General features: G+C 35.9%; 1 pseudogene across 1 annotated transcript in view; it reads left to right on the forward strand.

Moving 5' to 3' along the window:
• Positions 1 to 13,955, forward strand: part of LOC309620620 (putative P2Y purinoceptor 10) — a 73,054-nt pseudogene extending 59,099 nt beyond the window's left edge. Inside the window, exon 2 of the transcript XR_014249894.1 lies at positions 297 to 13,955. The product of XR_014249894.1 is annotated as a putative P2Y purinoceptor 10 (transcript). The remainder of the gene's footprint in view (positions 1 to 296) is intronic.
• The last annotated feature ends 4,672 nt before the right edge of the window (positions 13,956 to 18,627 follow it).

Below are 18,627 nucleotides of genomic sequence, written 5' to 3' on the forward strand. Positions count from 1 at the left end.
CCAGGAAGACTTACTTTTCGGTTATCTCTGCAAGTTTGATTACTTCCTCTGACTACTAAGGGAAAAACCTGACTGAAGTTATTGCCAAAACATTGATCTTTTTGATTCTGAAAATATCTTCAACAGTACTCTTATCCAGTTGTAGATTGGCAAGATATTTTCAGTTTACGTAGAAAAGACTTTTTGAGTTTATGAAAGTTCACACTTGAATACCTCTTTGGTAGAATACAAATATATTTGTATACCCAAACATGGACTGATATGCCCTTGACCCTATTTTTCTCTATTTTCTGCAGAAATCATCACTCTGATGTTTTTCCTAAGGAAGGAACACAAATTCCCAAGATGGGATGTAACAGCGCAAACAGTACAAGGGCAAAGTGCACTGATCTTCAAATGTCATTTCAGTACTCTCTCTATGCAACCACTTACATCCTCATATTTATCCCTGGTCTACTGGTGAACAGTGCAGCCTTGTGGGTTTTGTGCCGCTTCATCAACAAGAAAAATAAAGCCATCAGTTTTATGATCAACCTCTCTGTGGCTGACCTTGCTCATGTGCTGTCTTTACCCCTCCGGATTTACTATTACATCAGCCACCATTGGCCTTTCCAGAGGGCCCTTTGCCTGCTGTGCTTCTACCTAAAGTATCTCAACATGTATGCCAGTATTTGTTTCCTGACATGCATCAGCCTTTAGAGGTGCTTCTTTCTCCTCAAGCCTTTCAGGGCCAGAGACTGGAAGCGTAGGTATGATGTGGGCATCAGTGCTGCCATCTGGGTCATCGTGGGGACTGCTTGTTTGCCACTTCCAATTCTGAGAAATGCTGGATTAGCCAACAATACTGAATCCTGCTTTGCCGATTTAGGGCTTCAAAACATTAGCATGGTGTCTACAATTGGCATGGTAACTGTAGCTGAACTTGGAGGGTTTGTTTTACCTGTTGTAATTATTACTTATTGCACATGGAGAACAAGAAAAATTTTACAGGAATTCCAAGTTCCCCCTCAGAATACCAAAGAGAGAAAAAAGACTTTGTGGATGGTCCTGATGTGTGCAGTGGTATTCATTGTGTGTTTCACACCCTACCACCTCAACTTCCCTTTCTTTATGATGGTGAAGCAACGAATCTTTTCAAACTGCTCCTTTATTAAGAGCACTCTATTTTTCCACATAATTTCCCTGTGTCTTGCAAATCTAAATTGCTGTCTTGATCCAGTTGTATATTATTTTATGACCTCAGAATTTCGTGATGGATTTTCGGAGCATGGTAGTTTGGTTCTTCAGTCATGTGTGAAATGCAAGGATGATGCTTTGGAAATTCAGCATAGGAAGGAGGATCTTCAAACTATCTCTCTTGAATTTATGGATGATTCCAAAACAATGTAATCAAATAATTACCTAGAATAATCTATATGCTCTATCAGTTTATCTATGTCACCTTGAAGATCTTTCTTTAAAAAAATGGTACCCTTAAGTGCCTTAATGAAACATGGCTCCCTTTCCTTAATCCTCAAAATGATTCTTCTGGAAAAAAATATTAAAGCCTATATTTTCTGTCCAAATGGAAATATTGTTCTATGGAGCATATGAGAAAATAACTTTATTTACACAAAAGGATGAACAACAGAATGAACTGCACCCCAGTTCCTCAACAATAGGTCCAAAATTTTCACCTTCCCCTGCAAGAAACAAAATGCAAATTGAAAATAGATGAACATAGATGAATTGTCTACACATTTAAAAATGTACAGGAGAACAATACTATCTTTGCTTTATCAAAAAGTTGTACACAGGTGGAGTGGCCAAGATGGCAAAGTAGGAAGACCCTGATCTCAACTCCTTCCACAGGCACACCAAAATTACAAATACTTACAGAGCAACCATTGATGAGAACAACCTGAACACTAGCAGAAAAGATATTTTACAACTAAAGTAAAGAAGGAACCACAACAAGATGGGTAGGAGAAGTGGAGACACAGTATAGTCAAGAGCCATACCCCTGGATAGGTGACCCACAAACAGGAGAATAATTACAATTGCAGAGGTTCTCCACAAGGAATGAAGGGTCTGAGCCCCACATTAAGCTCCCCAGCCCAGAGATCCTGCACTAGAAAGACAAGCTTCTAGACTGTTTGGCTTTCAAGGCCAGTGGGGTTTAGTTTCAGGAGAGCTGAAGGGCTGTGGGAAATAGAGACTGTACTCTTAAAGGGCACACACAAAATCTCACAAGCTCTGAGACCCAGGGCAGAAGCAACAATTTGAAACAAACTTGGGTTAGACCCACTTGCTGATCTTCTGATCTTGGAGAGCCTCCCAGAGAGGAGGCAATTGGGGCTCACCCTAGGGACATCGACACTGACAGCAGCTATTTTTGGAAACTCATCCTACCATGAGGGCACTGATGCTGGCAACACCATTTTGGGATCCTCCCTCTAGCAGGCTGGCTGATTTAGGACCCCCTGAGCTTCCAAGGACCTGGCCTTGTTCACCACAGCACACAAAATCCAGCCCAACACACAACAGGCCAGCACCAGGTCTGTGAAATCAAGGCCCCAGAGCCAGAATAACCAGGACCCAGCTTCACCCACCAGTGGGCCAGCACTAACCCTGGGGTCCAGCCTTACCCCCCAGGGATGGGAATTAGCCCTGGGATATTTGGGTCCCAGCCCTTCCCACATGTGGGTGGACATCAACTCTGGGACCCCCTGCACACTGCAGCCAGATATACCAGCATTCAGTTGTGCCCATTGGGCCAGAACTAGCCCAAGGACCCTCTTGGTCCCAGCTCCACCCACCATTGAGTTGACACTAGCTCTGGGACTCTCGACCATAGTCAAAGACCTCAGGTCCTAACTCTGCACACAAGGAGCTGGTAGTATCCCTGGGACCAAGCCTTACCCACGAGTGGGAAGGCACCAGCGTCAGGATGCCCAAGGCACCATATCCTCCCATGAGGATGTTGAAACCAGCTCTAGGACACTTTGAGCCCCTCAGCCACCTGCCCTTGGCCATGGTCCAGCTCAACAGCAGGTGGATACTAGCTCCAGGATCCTAACCCTGCAGCCAGCCACCTTATGACATAGCCCATCTCACCAGTGGGCTGGCACCAGGACCAGGATTTCCCTGGTCATGCACCTAGTCATGGCAGGATTATGCCTTACCCACCAGAAGCCAGTAGTCTCCACACAAGGCAGGGGCTGGCAACCAACTGGACCAGGAGACAGATACACCTACCAGTATCCATAGTAGTCAGCTTATCACAGCAGGAAGACCCAGATAGCCCATATAGGGGGCACCCTGAGAGCATATAGCTCTGGTGACAAGAAGGGAGTGTGCTGCTGTGCCCCCTAGCATGTCTCCTACATAAGGCCACTTCTCTAAGATAGGGAAATATAAGCAGTATACCAAATACATAGAAATAAAAACAGCAAATTAGACAAAATGAAGTGATGGAGCAATATGTTCCAAATGAAGTAACAAGATAAAACCCCAGAAGAAGAACTAATTTAATTGGAGATAAGCAATCTACCCAATAAAGCATTCATGGTGGTGATCATAAAGATGCTCAAATAACTCAGGACAAAAAGTGGATGAACACAGTGAGAATAGTAATAAAAAAGAGTTAGAAAATATAAAGAAGAACCAAACAGATATGAAGAATATAATAAATGAGCTAAAAATTAAACTTGAATGAATCAACAGTAGATTAGATGATACATAGGAACAGATCAGCAAAGTGGAAGACAGAGTAGTGGAAATTGTTTTAGCTAAACAGAAAAAAGAACACAGAATTTTAAAAAATGGGAACAGTTTAAGAGACCTCTGAGACAACATCAAGCATAATAACATTCTCATTATAGGGGTCACAGAATGAGAAGAGAAAGAGGAAGTGGCAAAGAACATATTTGAAGACATAATAGCTGAAAACTTAACTAACTTGGGAAATGAAAAATACATCCAGGTCCAGGAAGCACAGAGACTTTGCAAGCAGGATCAAACCAAAAATGACTACACAAAGACACACTGTAATTAAAATGAAAAAAAAAGAAAAAGAAAAAAGGGAATATTAAAAGCAGCAAGGGAAAAGTAGCAAGTTACATACAATGAAACTCCCATAATACTATCATTGACTTTTAGGTAGAAACTCTGCAGGTAGAGGTGTGGGCCATGATATATTTAAAGGGATGAAGGGGAAAAACCTATCATGAAGAATACTCAACCTGACAAGGCTAACATTCAGATTTGAAGGAGATATTAAAAGTTCTACAGGCAAGCAAAAACAGAAAGAGTTCAGGAGCACAAAACCAGATTTAAAAGAACTGTTAAAGGGATTTCTCTAAGCAGAAAAAGAAAGGCCTCAGCTAGAAATATGAAAATTAAGAAATGAAAAATCTCATTGGTAAAGGCAAATATGCAGTAATGGTAGTAAATCAACAACATATAAAGCTAGAAGGAAGGTTAAAAGACAAAAGTTGTAAAATCAGCTGTATACATGATAAGTAGTTAAGGGGATACACAAAACAAAAAGATGTAAAATATGATGTCAAAAACAATAAATGGGGGAGAATTAAAATTTCATGGTTGGAAAAATGCATTCAAAGTTAAGAAATCAGCAACTTATATAACATGCATATATATAGATTGTTATATATAAAACCCATGATAACCACAAACCAAAAATCCATAATAGATACACAACACCAAAGACAGAAATGAATCCAAACATACCACTGAAGATATTTATCAAATCACAAGGGAAGAGACCAAAAGAAGAAGAAAGGAACAAAAAGAACTATATCTATCAATAATTACTTTATTTATTTATTTATTTAAAAAATAAATTTATTTATTTATTTGTTTTTATTTTTGGTTGTGTTAGGTCTTCGTCGCTGTGTGTGGGTTTTCTCTAGTTGCAGTAAGTGGGCGCTACTCTTCATTGCAGTGCATGGGTTTCTCATTGCAGTGGCTTCTCTTGTTGGGGAGCATGGGATCTAGGCATGCAGGCTTCAGTAGTTGTGGCACACGGGCTCTAGAGCACAGGCTCAGCAGTTGTGGTGCACAGGCCCAGTTGCTCTGCCGCACATGGGATCTTCCTGTACCAGGGCTCTAACCCGTGTCCCCTGCACTGGCAGGTGGGTTCTTAACCACTGCACAACCAGGGAAGTCCAATAATTACTTTAGATATAAATGGAATATATGCTCCAATCAAAAGACATAGAGTGGCTGAATGGATACAAAAATAAGGCTCATATATATGTTGCCTACAAGAGATTCCCTTAAGATCTCAAGACACATGTGAACTGAAAATGGGAAGATGGCAAAAGATATGCCATGCACATGGAAACGAAAAGAAAGCAGGGGTAGCAATACTTCCATCAAACAAAATAGACCTTAAAATAAAGACTGTAATAAGAGACAAAAAAAGACATTACATAATGATAAAGGGATATATACAAGAAGAATATATAATAATTGTAAATATATATGCACCCAACATTAGTACATAAATACATAAAGCAAATATTAACAGACATAAAATGAGAAATTGACAATAACACAATAATTGTAGGGGACTTTTTAGCACTCCACTTACATCATTGGACTGATCATCCAGACAGAAAATCAGTAAGGGAACACTGGCCTTAAATGACACATTAGATCAGCAACAGAATATAAATTCTTTTCAAGTGCACATGAAACATTCTCCAGGACAGATCACATGCTAGATGACAAAACAAGTCTTGGTAAGTTTAAGAAAATTGAAATCATATATCAACCATCTTTTCTGACCACAATTTTATGAGACTAGACTAGAAATCAATTACATGGAAAAAAACTGCAAAAATCACAAACACAAGGAGGCTAAACAATGTGCAATAAACAACCAGTGGATTACTGAAGATCTCAAAGAGAAAATGAAAAGTACCTGGAGATAAGTGCAAATGAAATTACAATGATCCAAAATCTGTGAGTTTCAGCAAAAGCATTTCTAAGAGAGTAGTTTATAGAAATATCATACAGTAAGTTCCATACATACAAACCTTCAAGTCGTGATCTTTCAAAGATGTGAACATGCGTTTGCATGTCCAATAACGTAAGTTAGTTCACGTGTCTGGCATACATTGTCTCATACATGCATTCTCTATGAGTGGTTGTGCTTTTGTGTACTTTACTGTACAGTACTGTATAGAGTACAGTAGTACAGTATCTTTATTTCAAGCCCAGGAAGTCCGCAAGCCAAGTGTAAAACTAGCAGTATATAGCCAATTGTGTTAGTTGGGTACCTATGCTAACTTTGTTGGACTTAAGAATGAGCTCTCAGGATGGAATTTTTCATATGTAAGGGACTTACTGCACAAGCTTTTCTCAGGAAACAAGAAAAATCTCAAATTAAAAGCCTAACCTTACACCTATAGGAACTAGGAAAAGAAGAATTAACAAAACCCAAAGTTAGTAGAAGGAAAGAAAGATCAGAGCTGAAATAAATTAAATAGAGAAAGGTCAATAAAACTAAGAGTTAGTTCTTTGAAAAGATGAACCAAATCGATAAAGCTTTAGCCAGGCTCATCAAGAAAAAAAGAGAGAGGACCCAAATCAATAAAATGAAAAACGAAAAAGAAGTTACAGGTGACACCACAGAAATACAAAGGATCATAAGAGCTTACTATGAACAACTATATGCCAATAAAATGGACAACATAAAAGAAATGGAAAAAATTCCTAGAAATGTACAATCTCCCAAGACTGAACAAGGAAGAAATAGAAAATATGAACAGACCAATTATCAGTAATGAAACTGAATCAGTAATTTAAAAAGCTTCCATCAAACAAAGGTCAGGAACAGATGGCTTCACAGGTGAATTCTACCAAACATGTAGAGAAGAGTTAATACTTAGTTTTCTCAAACTATTCAATAAATTTGCAGAGCACATAATGCTTCTGAACTAATTCTAAGAGGCCAGCATCACCCTGTTAGCAAAATCAGACAAAGATATCACACAAAAAAGAAAATTACAGGCGAATATCACTGATGAACATAGATGCAAAAATTCTCTACAAAATATTAGCACACCAAATCCAACAATACATTAAATAGATCATACATAATGATCAAGTGAGATTTATTCCAAGGACACAAGGATAGTTCAATATCTGCAAAATAATTTAATATACCACATTAACAAATTGAAGAATAAAAATCATATGGTCATCTCAATAGGTGCAGAAAAAGCTTTTGACAAAATTCAACATCCATTTATGATAAAAAGCTCTCCAGAAAATGGACATAGAGGGAATATACCTCAATATAATAAAGGCTGTATATGACAAGCCCACAGATAACACTATACTCAATGATAAAAAGGTGAAAGCATTTATTCTAAGATCAGGAGCAAGACAAGGATGCCCACTCTCAAGACTTTTATTCAACATAATATTGAAAGTCCTAGCCACAGCAATCAGGAATCCAATGTGGAAAGGAAGAAGTAAAACTGTTTTTGCTTACCAATGACATGGTACTCTATATAGAAAATCCTAAAGATGTCACCAAGAAAACTACTAGAACTCATTAAAGAATTCTGTAAAGTGCAGGACACAAGATTAATATATAGGAATCTGTTGCAATTTTATACACTATAAAGGAACTATTAGAAAAAGAAATTAAGAAAGCAATCCTATTTACTATCACATCAAAAAGAGTAAAATACCTAGGAATAAATCTAACTAAGTAGGTAAAAGACCTGTACTCTGAAAACTATAGCTCAGTGATGAATGAAACTGAAGAGGACACAAGCAGATGCAAGGACATACTATGCTCATGGATAGGAAGAATCAATATTGCTAAAATGACCATACAACCCAAGGCAATCTACAGATTCAATGCAATCTCTATCAAATAACAATGGCATTTTTCACAGAATTAGAAAAAATAATTTAAAAATGTGACCCTAAATAGCCCAAAGTATCATGCTCCCTGATTTCAAACTATACTACAAAGCTGTACTATACTACAAATCAAAACTCTATGATACAGACACACTTATATGGGCAATTAATCTATGACAAAGGAGACATGAATATGCAATGGAGAAAAGACAGCCTCTTCAGTAAATGTTACTGGGAAAACTGGACAGTTACACGCAAAATAATAAAACGGGATTAATTTCTAACACCATATACAAAAGTAAACTAAAAATGGATTAAATACTTAAATGTAAGACCTGAAACCATAAAACTTCTAGAAGAAAATATAGGTAATACTCTGTGAAATCTGCATTAGCAATATTTTTTAGATATGTCTCCTCAGGCAAGGGAAACAATAGAAAAAAATAAACAAATGGGACTACAGCAACAAAAATATTTTGCACAGCAAAGGAAACTATCAATGAAATGAAAAGGCTGCATACTGAATGGGAGAAGATATTTGCAAATGATATATCTGGTAAGGGGTTAATATCCAAAATATACAATTTACCATCAAAAAACTAAAAATCTGATTAAAACATGGGCAGAGGACCTGAATATACATTTTTCCAAAAATAACATACAGATAGCCAACAAATATATTAATATATTAGAAGATGCTCAACACCACTAATCATCAGGGAAATGCAAATAAAAACTAAAATGAGATATCACCTCACACCTGTCAAAAATAACAATTATCAAGAACAAAAAAAGTTTTGGCAAATATTGGAGAAAAGGGTACTCTCATGCACTGTCGCTGGGAATTTAAATTGGTGCATCCACTATGGAAAAAATTATAGAGATTCCTCAAAAAGGTAAAAATAGAACTATCATATAATCTAGCAATTTCACTCCTGGATATTTATCCTAAAAAGACAAATACAGTAGTTAGATATGATATATGCACCCCTATGTTTTTGCAGCATTATTTACAATAGTCAAGATATGGAAGCAACCCAAGTGTCCATCGATAGATGAATGAATATTGAAGATGTAGTATATACATACATATAGTGGAATATTATTTAATCATAAAAAGAATGAAATTTTATCATTTGTGACCACATGGGTGAGCCTAGAAAGTATTGTTTTAAGTAAAATAAGTCAGACAGAGATAAGTACTGTGTGATTTCACTTATATGTGGAATCTAAAAAACAAAACAAAACAAATGGACAAACACAACAAAACAGAAACAGAGACATAGATACAGAGAACAAATGGTGGTTGCCAGAGGGAATGGGGGTGGGAGGAGGAGAGAAATAGTTGAGGGAGATTGAGGTACAGACTTTCAATTACAAAATAAATGAATCACAAGTTTGAAACATACAGTATGGAGAATAATCAATAATTATGTAGTATCCTTGTGTGGTGACAGATGGTAACTAGAATTATCATGGTGATCATTTTGAAATATATAGAAATATCAAGTCACTATGTTGTGTAACAGGAATTAACATAGTGTTGTAGGTTAATTATACTTCAGAAACAAAGAATCAAACAAAGTCATAGAAAAAGGGATCAGATTTGTGGTTACCAGAGGCATAGGATGGGGGCAGGGGGAATTGGTTTAAGGTGGTCATAAGGTACATATTTACTGTTATAAGATAAATAAATACTAGGGATGTAATGTACAACATGATAAATATAACTAGCACAACTGTACATCATACATGAAAATTTTTGAGAGAAAATCCTGAGTTCTCACCACAAGGCAAAATTTTTTTTCTATTTCTTTATAAAATAGAAAAAACAGATGCTATTCTTTGTATCTATATAAGATGATGGATGTTCACTAAACTTATTGTGGTAATCATTTCGTGTTGTATGTAAGTCAGATCATTGTGTTTTACACCATAAACCTATACAGTGCTGTATGTCAATTATATCTCAATAAAACTGGAAGAAAAGAGAAAGTAAGACGCAGACCCCTGTCTTACAAGTACATGTGACAAGTATTAACAGAAGTCTGGACAGTTGTCAGGGGAGTACAGGAGTGAAATGTGCTCAAGAGTATCAAAAAGACAACAAAATATCATTCCACCATTTGTTTCTCTCAAGCTAAAAAAGGCAGGATCCAAAAATTTGCTCAACACAGAATGGAAACTTCTTGTCTCCAAAGTGAAAAACCAAAAATTATCCCAGTGGACAGACTACCCATAAAGAATATTATTTTTCTCATATAAAGAATATATTTAAGAAATAAATGTCTTCTTATGTTGATATCTGACAATTTTAACAATAATTGAAAATATTTATCGAGCACTTACTATGCATCTGGCATGTAAGTGCTTCTGATACATCAGCTCATTTAATTGTCACAGTTTCTCCAAGATGAGAAAAGACAGAGAGAGGAAACTTGCCCAAGGACACAGGACTAGTAAGTAGAGTTTTCCCTCTGGAGACTATGCTCTTTCATAAATATACTCTTCCTCCTCCCTGGATGTTCTGATCACTGTGGAATTAAAAAATGGCTACCTGAGAGGATGATGTATTTCTATAGTAATTTCTACATTGCTCTTGCTGCTGAAAAAGATTCTCACTAGATTAAATAGATGACGTTTCTCTACATACACACACCACACGTTTCCTCTCACCCAAACATTAAAAAATAGGAAGGTTGAGTTCTAAGCTCCTTTCCAGGGAATTAACAATTTTTCTTGTGAGTTATCTCCTTTAAAGAGGCTTAATTCTCTGGGTGATCCTAGAGGTCAGGGGGTTGATGTTGCTGCTTTGGAGAGACAAGACTAGAGGAAAGAGGGATAACCTTTCTTAAAACTCATACAGGTTTGGATTTTCTTAAGTTTCTGCAAGTGTTGGAAGGTCATGCTCCTTGTGCATTGTGCATGGCATGGTAACTACAGGATGGCCATGGAGTCTTGACTCTAAGCACTGTTACCTTAAGCACATTGATAGAATCTCTCTGGTGTGACATGTGATCGCTTGGAAGACTAATCTGAGAGGCATTTCAGTGCCTGCCAAATGTGGAAGGTCAGGATCCATGAAAACAACATTTGGCAGAAGGTTTGATGTCAATGATGGCAGTCACCGAGGCTTACAGCAGTCACTCCTAATTTATAGGCAACTCAAAGTTCCTAGAACAGGAACTTGGAGAGGGGGAGGTCACCCACATTCCTCCATCTATTCTAATGAGTGGGGGCTTAGAGTCAAAATTAATGTGATTTATAAAAATTATGTAAGTTGAGATTTCATGGACCTGGGCATGTGGATGATATACATTTCACCATACCGTGATATATGTGACTCTTAGAGTAGTTGCTCCATAGGACTGCAAAGACATAAAAAGCAACCCACAGTGATTCAAAAAGAATTGAACACTTGCAAACATTTAGTACTTGATAGATAGTTTTTATATGAATATGTAATAAAATAAATTTATACAGGAACTTTCATGTTTATTTCCAATAATCTTACAGATGTTCCCTTTGAGTCCCTCATGTCAAAGGGACATCAGTATTCCACATCAGTATTGTTGCTGATTCATCCTAGAGTATACATCTCCACTGAAGGTAGAAGTGAAGCCACAGTGTTACTTCTTTCCTCAAGACCACAAGGAGATGTAAACCCAAGGTTGTTCATGAATCCCCATAAGAAGTCAGGTAGTCTAGAACATTTTAAAAGTCTTCCAATCTGTTTGAATCACCGTGTTTTTGTACTTATATTCTCTGACAATATGTCAAAGGTGATGATCTAACTTTTTTGGAGAACAGCCATGTTCTCAATAACAATAAGCATTTATCTAAACTTCATGCAGCCAACACACTTACATTACACCACAGGTGTGCCACATGTTAATCAAAGCTCTTTGCAGAGGAGAGGAAAACAATGTTTCACAATGTTACTGTGATTAAAGGCAGAGTACCTAGAGTTACCTTGCCTGGGTTCTTAGATATGTCCCCAATATAAAAAGATCACAAATTAGTAAACTGAGGAAGCATTAAACCATATTAAAATATTTATGTATATGAGGGAAAGAGTATATTTGTGAATGTGTGTGTATGTAGTATCTTCCATACATTTGATCATTTAACTTTAGGTATGCACTGTGACGTTGAGACAATAAAAACATATGCTCTACTTTTTTCATTGCTTGCAATCTGGTATGATCATGATTGTAGTATAAACAAATTTCAGAATTTTATAATGTAATTATGGTACAGGTTTAAGGCATTTGTGTTTATTTCTATCATTCTTCTCAAGGATAATGTATTGTCATGTAATTAATCCTTTATAGGAATTTTTTAAAATTAAAAGTAAAAAAAAAGAAAATATGCACTATTTGAGAAAAGTAGCCTAAAGAAGAAATGTTTGTTAATATTATTAGGAGTTATGGGAATTAATACCCTTATAACTTGGAATATCTATGAGACTTTCATTTTCTCCCCTTAGGGAAATAAACAATTTGGATTCATCCCAAATATCTCAAAAGTATCATGAGATTCACACACAACACATACAGCTTAAGCACGAAATAATATTGTATCCTAATGTATTTCACGAACTTCAGAGTTTCAGAGTTTGCAATGAAAGCTCTTTGCTTGGATGTCTGTATGCGTGATGTAATGTACGCTTTTATATAATGACACTCATTTAGCAAATATTTTGTTATATTCGTTCATTAAAATCAACTGTGCCATGGTCTGCCTAGATTAATTCCTCTATAAACATCCTCAGTCACAACTTGATATATGTAAACCATGAGTTAATGAAGAATCAAACACAGGCCTATAGTTTTTCGGTTGGACCTCATTTCTCACAAGTAAAGATACATGTAAGGAGAACAGTGGTGAATTGAATCTTATTATAAATGCAGAATGAAAAATTGCTATTTTTGAAATCTCTGTGGTTAAGTCATTTTGTAATAAAAATCACTCCCATTGGAAAATTTGATACTTAAAATTTCATATTTGGATTTCATTAAAATGGTATTTCAAAAAGCAGTGGTTAGTTTTATAAAATTATAAACTTATTTTCTTGTCTTTATAAGATTGGAAATTCACAGAATGTTTTGTGTGAATTTTTTGTAATAGTGATTGCCTAACAAAACAAAAACAGATAACATTTACCACGATGGTGGGAGCAGGGTAAAACCTAGATTTTCTGAAGCCCTCGAGGAATCTATATTTTAGACAATTGTATTCTGTAGAAATGATCAAGTAGCTCTTTAAGTATCTGAATATTTAAAACACCATTTTAGGTGCAAATATTTCTAAATTATATTCTTTCTGACCCACATAAGCAGTTTGTTTTAAACAAGGGGACATGGTGTATAAGAGAAGCATTAATCCAGATTCAGAGAACCAGGATCCTAGTTTCAGGTCTGCCACTGATAAGCTACGTGACTTTGGGCAAGTAATCTTTCTTTGGGATTTAGTTTTATTATTTGTCCATAAGGAAGCTAGACTAGATGATCTCAGTATGAAGCATACTTTTTGGAAAGTGTTTATAAACTCTTAAGCACTTTACAAATGTTTGCTTTTGTTATTATTAGTATTAATATTGTTATCATTTAAGAAGAGGTTCAATTCTAACATTTAATGTAATCTTTTTAGGATGACTGAAGGTCATATTATAAACTTCAGTTATTTTACTGTATGCGTTTGCTTCTTTCAGAGGTATTGAAATTTGTAGGATTGCCTGTACCTACACTAAAATTGTCCCATGGATTTCTTTTCTTTTTTTTTAACATACATAGTGGATTTATTATTTATTTATTTATTTATTTATTTATTTATTTATTCAAACAGAAAGTCACAAAATTATAATCATACTCATCAGTTCACTCAGTCCCATGTAATTAATTTTTTTTTATCTTGATCTTTTATTAGCACTTTTATGAATTCATCAGTTTTCCATTAGAGTTCTGAAAATGCTTATTCATTCAGTTCAGCAGTATAGTCATGTACCAGAAACCTGAGCTTGTCAGACTCTTTTCCATGAATTCCTTGAAGATGAAACCCTTTTATAGGAACATTTTTGCAAAACCATCAGAGTACAACCAGAACTGTCTGTAAATGACAAAAGATTTAAAAATGACCACGGTTAAAGATTTGATGAAAGTTCAAAATAATGCAATTGACAAGGAAATTTAGTTATTTCTGAGATATACATTTTAAAATAATAACTAGAATTATGACTTATAACATTATACCAGAACATATAAGATTTTTAGGAATTTCATGTAATGTCTGAAACATTTATATTAACATAGTTCCATACAAATAACCCAAAGAAAGTTTAGTATTAGTTGTTTTTTGTTATTTGGTTTTTTTTAATTTTTGAATTTTATTTTATTTATTTTTTTATACAGCAGGTTCTTATTAGTCATCAATTTTATACACATCAGTGTATACATGTCAATCCCAATCGCCCAATTCAGCACACCACCACCCCCACACCCCCATGGCTTTCCCCCTTGGTGTCCATATGTTTGTTCTCTACATCTGGGTCTCAATTTCTGCCCTGTAAACCGGTTCATCTGTACCATTTTTTAGGTTCCACATACATGCGTTAATATACGATACTTGTTTTTCCCTTTCTGACTTACTTAACTCTGTATGACAGTCTCTGGATCCAAACACGTCTCCACAAATGACCCAATTTCGTTCCTTTTTATGGCTGAGTAATATTCTATTATATATATGTACCACAACTTCTTTATCCATTCATCTGTTGATGGGCATTTAGGTTGCTTCCATGACTTGGCTATTTTTTTTTTTAAATTTATTTGTTATTTATTTATTATTTATTTTTGGCTGTGTTGGGTCTTCGTTTCTGTGCGAGGGCTTTCTCTAGTTGTGGCAAGTGGGGGCCACTCTTCACCGCAGTGCGCGGGCCTCTCACTATCGCAGCCTCTCTTGTTGTGGAGCACAGGCTCCAGACGCACAGGCTCAGTAGTTGTGGCTCACGGGCCTAGTTGTTCCGTGGCATGTGCGATCCTCCCAGACCAGGGCTCGAACCCGTGTCCCCTGCATTGGCAGGCAGATTCCCAACCACTGCGCCACCAGGGAAGCCCCATGACCTGGCTATTTTAAATAGTGCTGCAATGAACATTGGGGTGCATGCGTCTTTTTGAATTATGGTTTTCTCTGGGTATATGCCCAGTAGTGGGATTGCTGGATCATATGGTAATTCTATTTTTAGTTTTTTAAGGAAACTCCATACTGTTCTCCATAGTGGCTGTATCAATTTACATTCCCACCAACAGTGCAGGAGGGTTTCCTTTTCTCCACACCCTCTCCAGCATTTGTTGTTTGTAGATTTTCTGATGATGCCCATTCTAACTGGTGTGAGGTGATACCTCATTGTAGTTTTGATTTGTATTTCTCTAATAATTAGTGATGTTGAGCAGCTTTTCATGTGCTTCTTGGCCATCTGTATATCTTCTTTGGAGAAATGTCTATTTAGGTCTTCTGACCATTTTTGGATTGGATTGTTTGTTTCTTTAATTTTGAGTGGCATGAGCTGTTTATATATTTTGGAGACTAATCCTTTGTCCATTGATTCGTTTGCAAATATTTTCTCCCATTCTGAAGGTTGTCTTTTCGTCTTGTTTATGGTTTCCTTTCCTGTGCAAAAGCTTTGAAGTTTCATTAGGTCCCACTTGTTTATTTTTGTTTTTATTTCCATTACTCTAGGAGGTGGATCAAAAAAGATCTTGCTGTGATTTATGTCAAAGAGTGTTCTTCCTATGTTTTCCTCTAAGAGTTTTATAGTGTCTGGTCTTACATTTAGGTCTCGAATCTACTTTGAGCTTATTTTTGTGTATGGTGTTAGTGAGTGTTCTAATTTCATTCTTTTACATGTAGCTGTCCAGTTTTCCCAACACCACTTATTGAAGAGACTGTCTTTTCTCCATTGTATATCCTTGCCTCCTTTGTCATAGATTAGTTGACCATAGGTGCATGGGTTTATCTCTGGGTTTTCTATCTTGTTCCATTGATCTATGTTTCTGTTTTTGTGCCAGTACCATATTGTCTTCATTACTGTAGCTTTGTAGTATAGTCTGAAGTCAGGGAGTCTGATTCCTCCAGCTCCGTTTTTTTCCCTCAAGACTGCTTTGGCTATTCGGGGTATTTTGTGTCTCCATACAAATTTTAAAATTTTTTGTTCTAGTTCCATAAAAAATGCCATTGGTAATATGATAGGGATTGCATTGAATCTGTAAATTGCTTTGGGGAGTATAGTCATTTTCACAATATTGATTCTTCCAATCCTAGAACATGGTATATTTCTCCACCTGTTGGTATCATCTTTAATTTCTTTCATCAGTGTCTTATAGTTTTCTACATACAGGTCTTTTGTCTCCCTAGGTAGGTTTATTCCTACATATTTTATTCTTTTTGTTGCAATGGTAAATGGGAGTGTTTCCTTAATTTCTTTTTCATATTTTTCATCACAGTGTATAGGAATGCAAGAGATTTCTGTGCATTAATTTTGTAACCGGCAACTTTACCAAATTCATTGATTGGCTCTAGTAGTTTTCTGGTGGCATTTTTAGGATTCTCTAGGTATAGTATCATGTCATCTGCAAACAGTGACAGTTTTACATCTTCTTTTCCAATTTGTATTCCTTTTATTTCTTTTTCTTCTCTATTGCCGTGGCTAAAACTTCTAAAACTATGTTGAATAATAGTGGTGAGAGTGGACATCCTTGTCTTGTTCCTGACCTTAGAGGAAATGCTTTCAGTTTTTCACGATTGAGAAGGATGTTTGCTGTGGTTTTGTCGTATATGGCCTTTATTATGTTGAGGTAGGTTCCCTCTATGCCCACTTTCTGGAAAGTTTTTATCATAAATGGATGTTGAATTTTGTCAAAAGCTTTTTCTGCATCTATTGAGATGATCATATGGTTTTTATTCTTCAATTTGTTAATATGGTGTATCACATTGATTGATTTGCATATATTGAAGAATCCTTGCATCCCTGGGATAAATCCCATTTGATCATGGTGTATGATCCTTTTAATGTGCTGTTGGATTCTGTTTGCTAGTATTTTGTTGAGGATTTTTGCATCTATATTCATCAGTGATATTGGTCTGTAATTTTCTATTTTTGTAGTATCTTTGTCTGGTTTTGGTATCAGGGTGATGGTGGCCTCATAGAATGAGTTTGGAAGTGTTCCCTCCTCTGTAATTTTTTGGAAGAGTTTGAGAAGGATGGGTGTTAGCTCTTTTCTAAATGTTTGATAGAATTCACCTGTGAAGCCATCTGGTCCTGGACTTTTGTTTGTTGGAAGATTTTTAATCACAGTTTCAATTTCATTACTTGTGATTGGTCTGATCATATTTTCTGTTTCTTCCTGGTTCAGTCTTGGAAGGTTATACCTTTCTAAGAATTTGTCCATTTCTTCCAGGTGGTCCATCTTATTGGCATAGAGTCGCTTGTAGTAGTTTCTCAGGATGCGTTGTATTTCTGCGGTGTCTGTTGTAACTTCTCCTTTTTCATTTCTAATTTTATTCATTTGAGTCCTCTCCCTCTTTTCCTTGATGAGTCTGGCTAATGGTTTATCAATTTTGTTTATCTTTTCAAAGAATAAGCTTTTAGTTTTATTGATCTTTGCTATTGTTTTCTTTGTTTCTATTTCATTTATTTCTGCTCTGATCTTTATGATTTGTTTCCTTCTGCTAACTTTGGGTTTTGTTTGTTCTTATTTCTCTAGTTTCTTTAGGTGTAAGTTTAGATTGTTTATTTGCGTTTTTTCTTCTTTTTTGAGGTATGCTTGTATAGCTATAAACTTCCCTCTTAGAACTGCTTTTGCTGCATCCCATAGGTTTTGGATCGTCTTGTTTTCATTGTCATTTGTCTCTAGGTATTTTTTGATTTCCTCTTTGATTTCTTCAGTGATCTCTTGGTTATTTAGTAATGTATTGTTTAGCCTCCATGTGTTTGTGTTTTTTACGTTTTTTCCCCGTAATTCATTTCTAATCTCATAGTGTTGTGGTCAGAAAAGATGCTTGATATGATTTCAATTTTCTTCAACTTACTGAGGCTTGATTTGTGACCCAAGATGTGACCTATCTTGGAGAATGTTCCATGCGCACTTGAGAAGAAAGTGTAATCTGCTGTTTTTGGATGCAATGTCCTATAAATATCAATTAAATCTATCTGGTTTATTGTGTCATTTAAAGTTTCTGTTTCCTTATTTATTTTCATTTTAGATGATCTTTCCATTGGTGTAATTGAGGTGTTAAAGTCCCCCACTATTATTTTGTTACTGTTGATTTCCTCTTTTATAGCTGTTAGCAGTTGCCTTATGTATTGAGGTGCTCCTATGTTGGGTGCAGATATATTTATAATTGTTATATTTTCTTTGTGGGCTGTTCCCTTGATCATTATGTAGTGTCCTTCCTTGTCTCTGGTAACATTCTTTATTTTAAAGTCTATTTTATCTGATATGAGTATTGCTACTCCAGCTTTCTTTTGATTTCCATTTGCATGGAATATCTTTTTCCATCCCTCACTTTCAGTCTGTATGTGTCCCTACGTCTGATGTGGGTCTCTTGTAGATAGTATATATATGGGTCTTGTTTTTGTATCCATTCAGCAAGCCTGTGTTTTCTGGTTGGAGCATTTAATCCATTCATGTTTAATGTAATTATTGATATGTACGTTCCTATGACCATTTTCTTAATTGTTTT

The sequence above is a fragment of the Balaenoptera borealis genome, assembly GCF_965194805.1.
Source record: "Balaenoptera borealis genome assembly, chromosome: X".
NCBI classification, from domain to species: domain Eukaryota; kingdom Metazoa; phylum Chordata; class Mammalia; order Artiodactyla; family Balaenopteridae; genus Balaenoptera; species Balaenoptera borealis.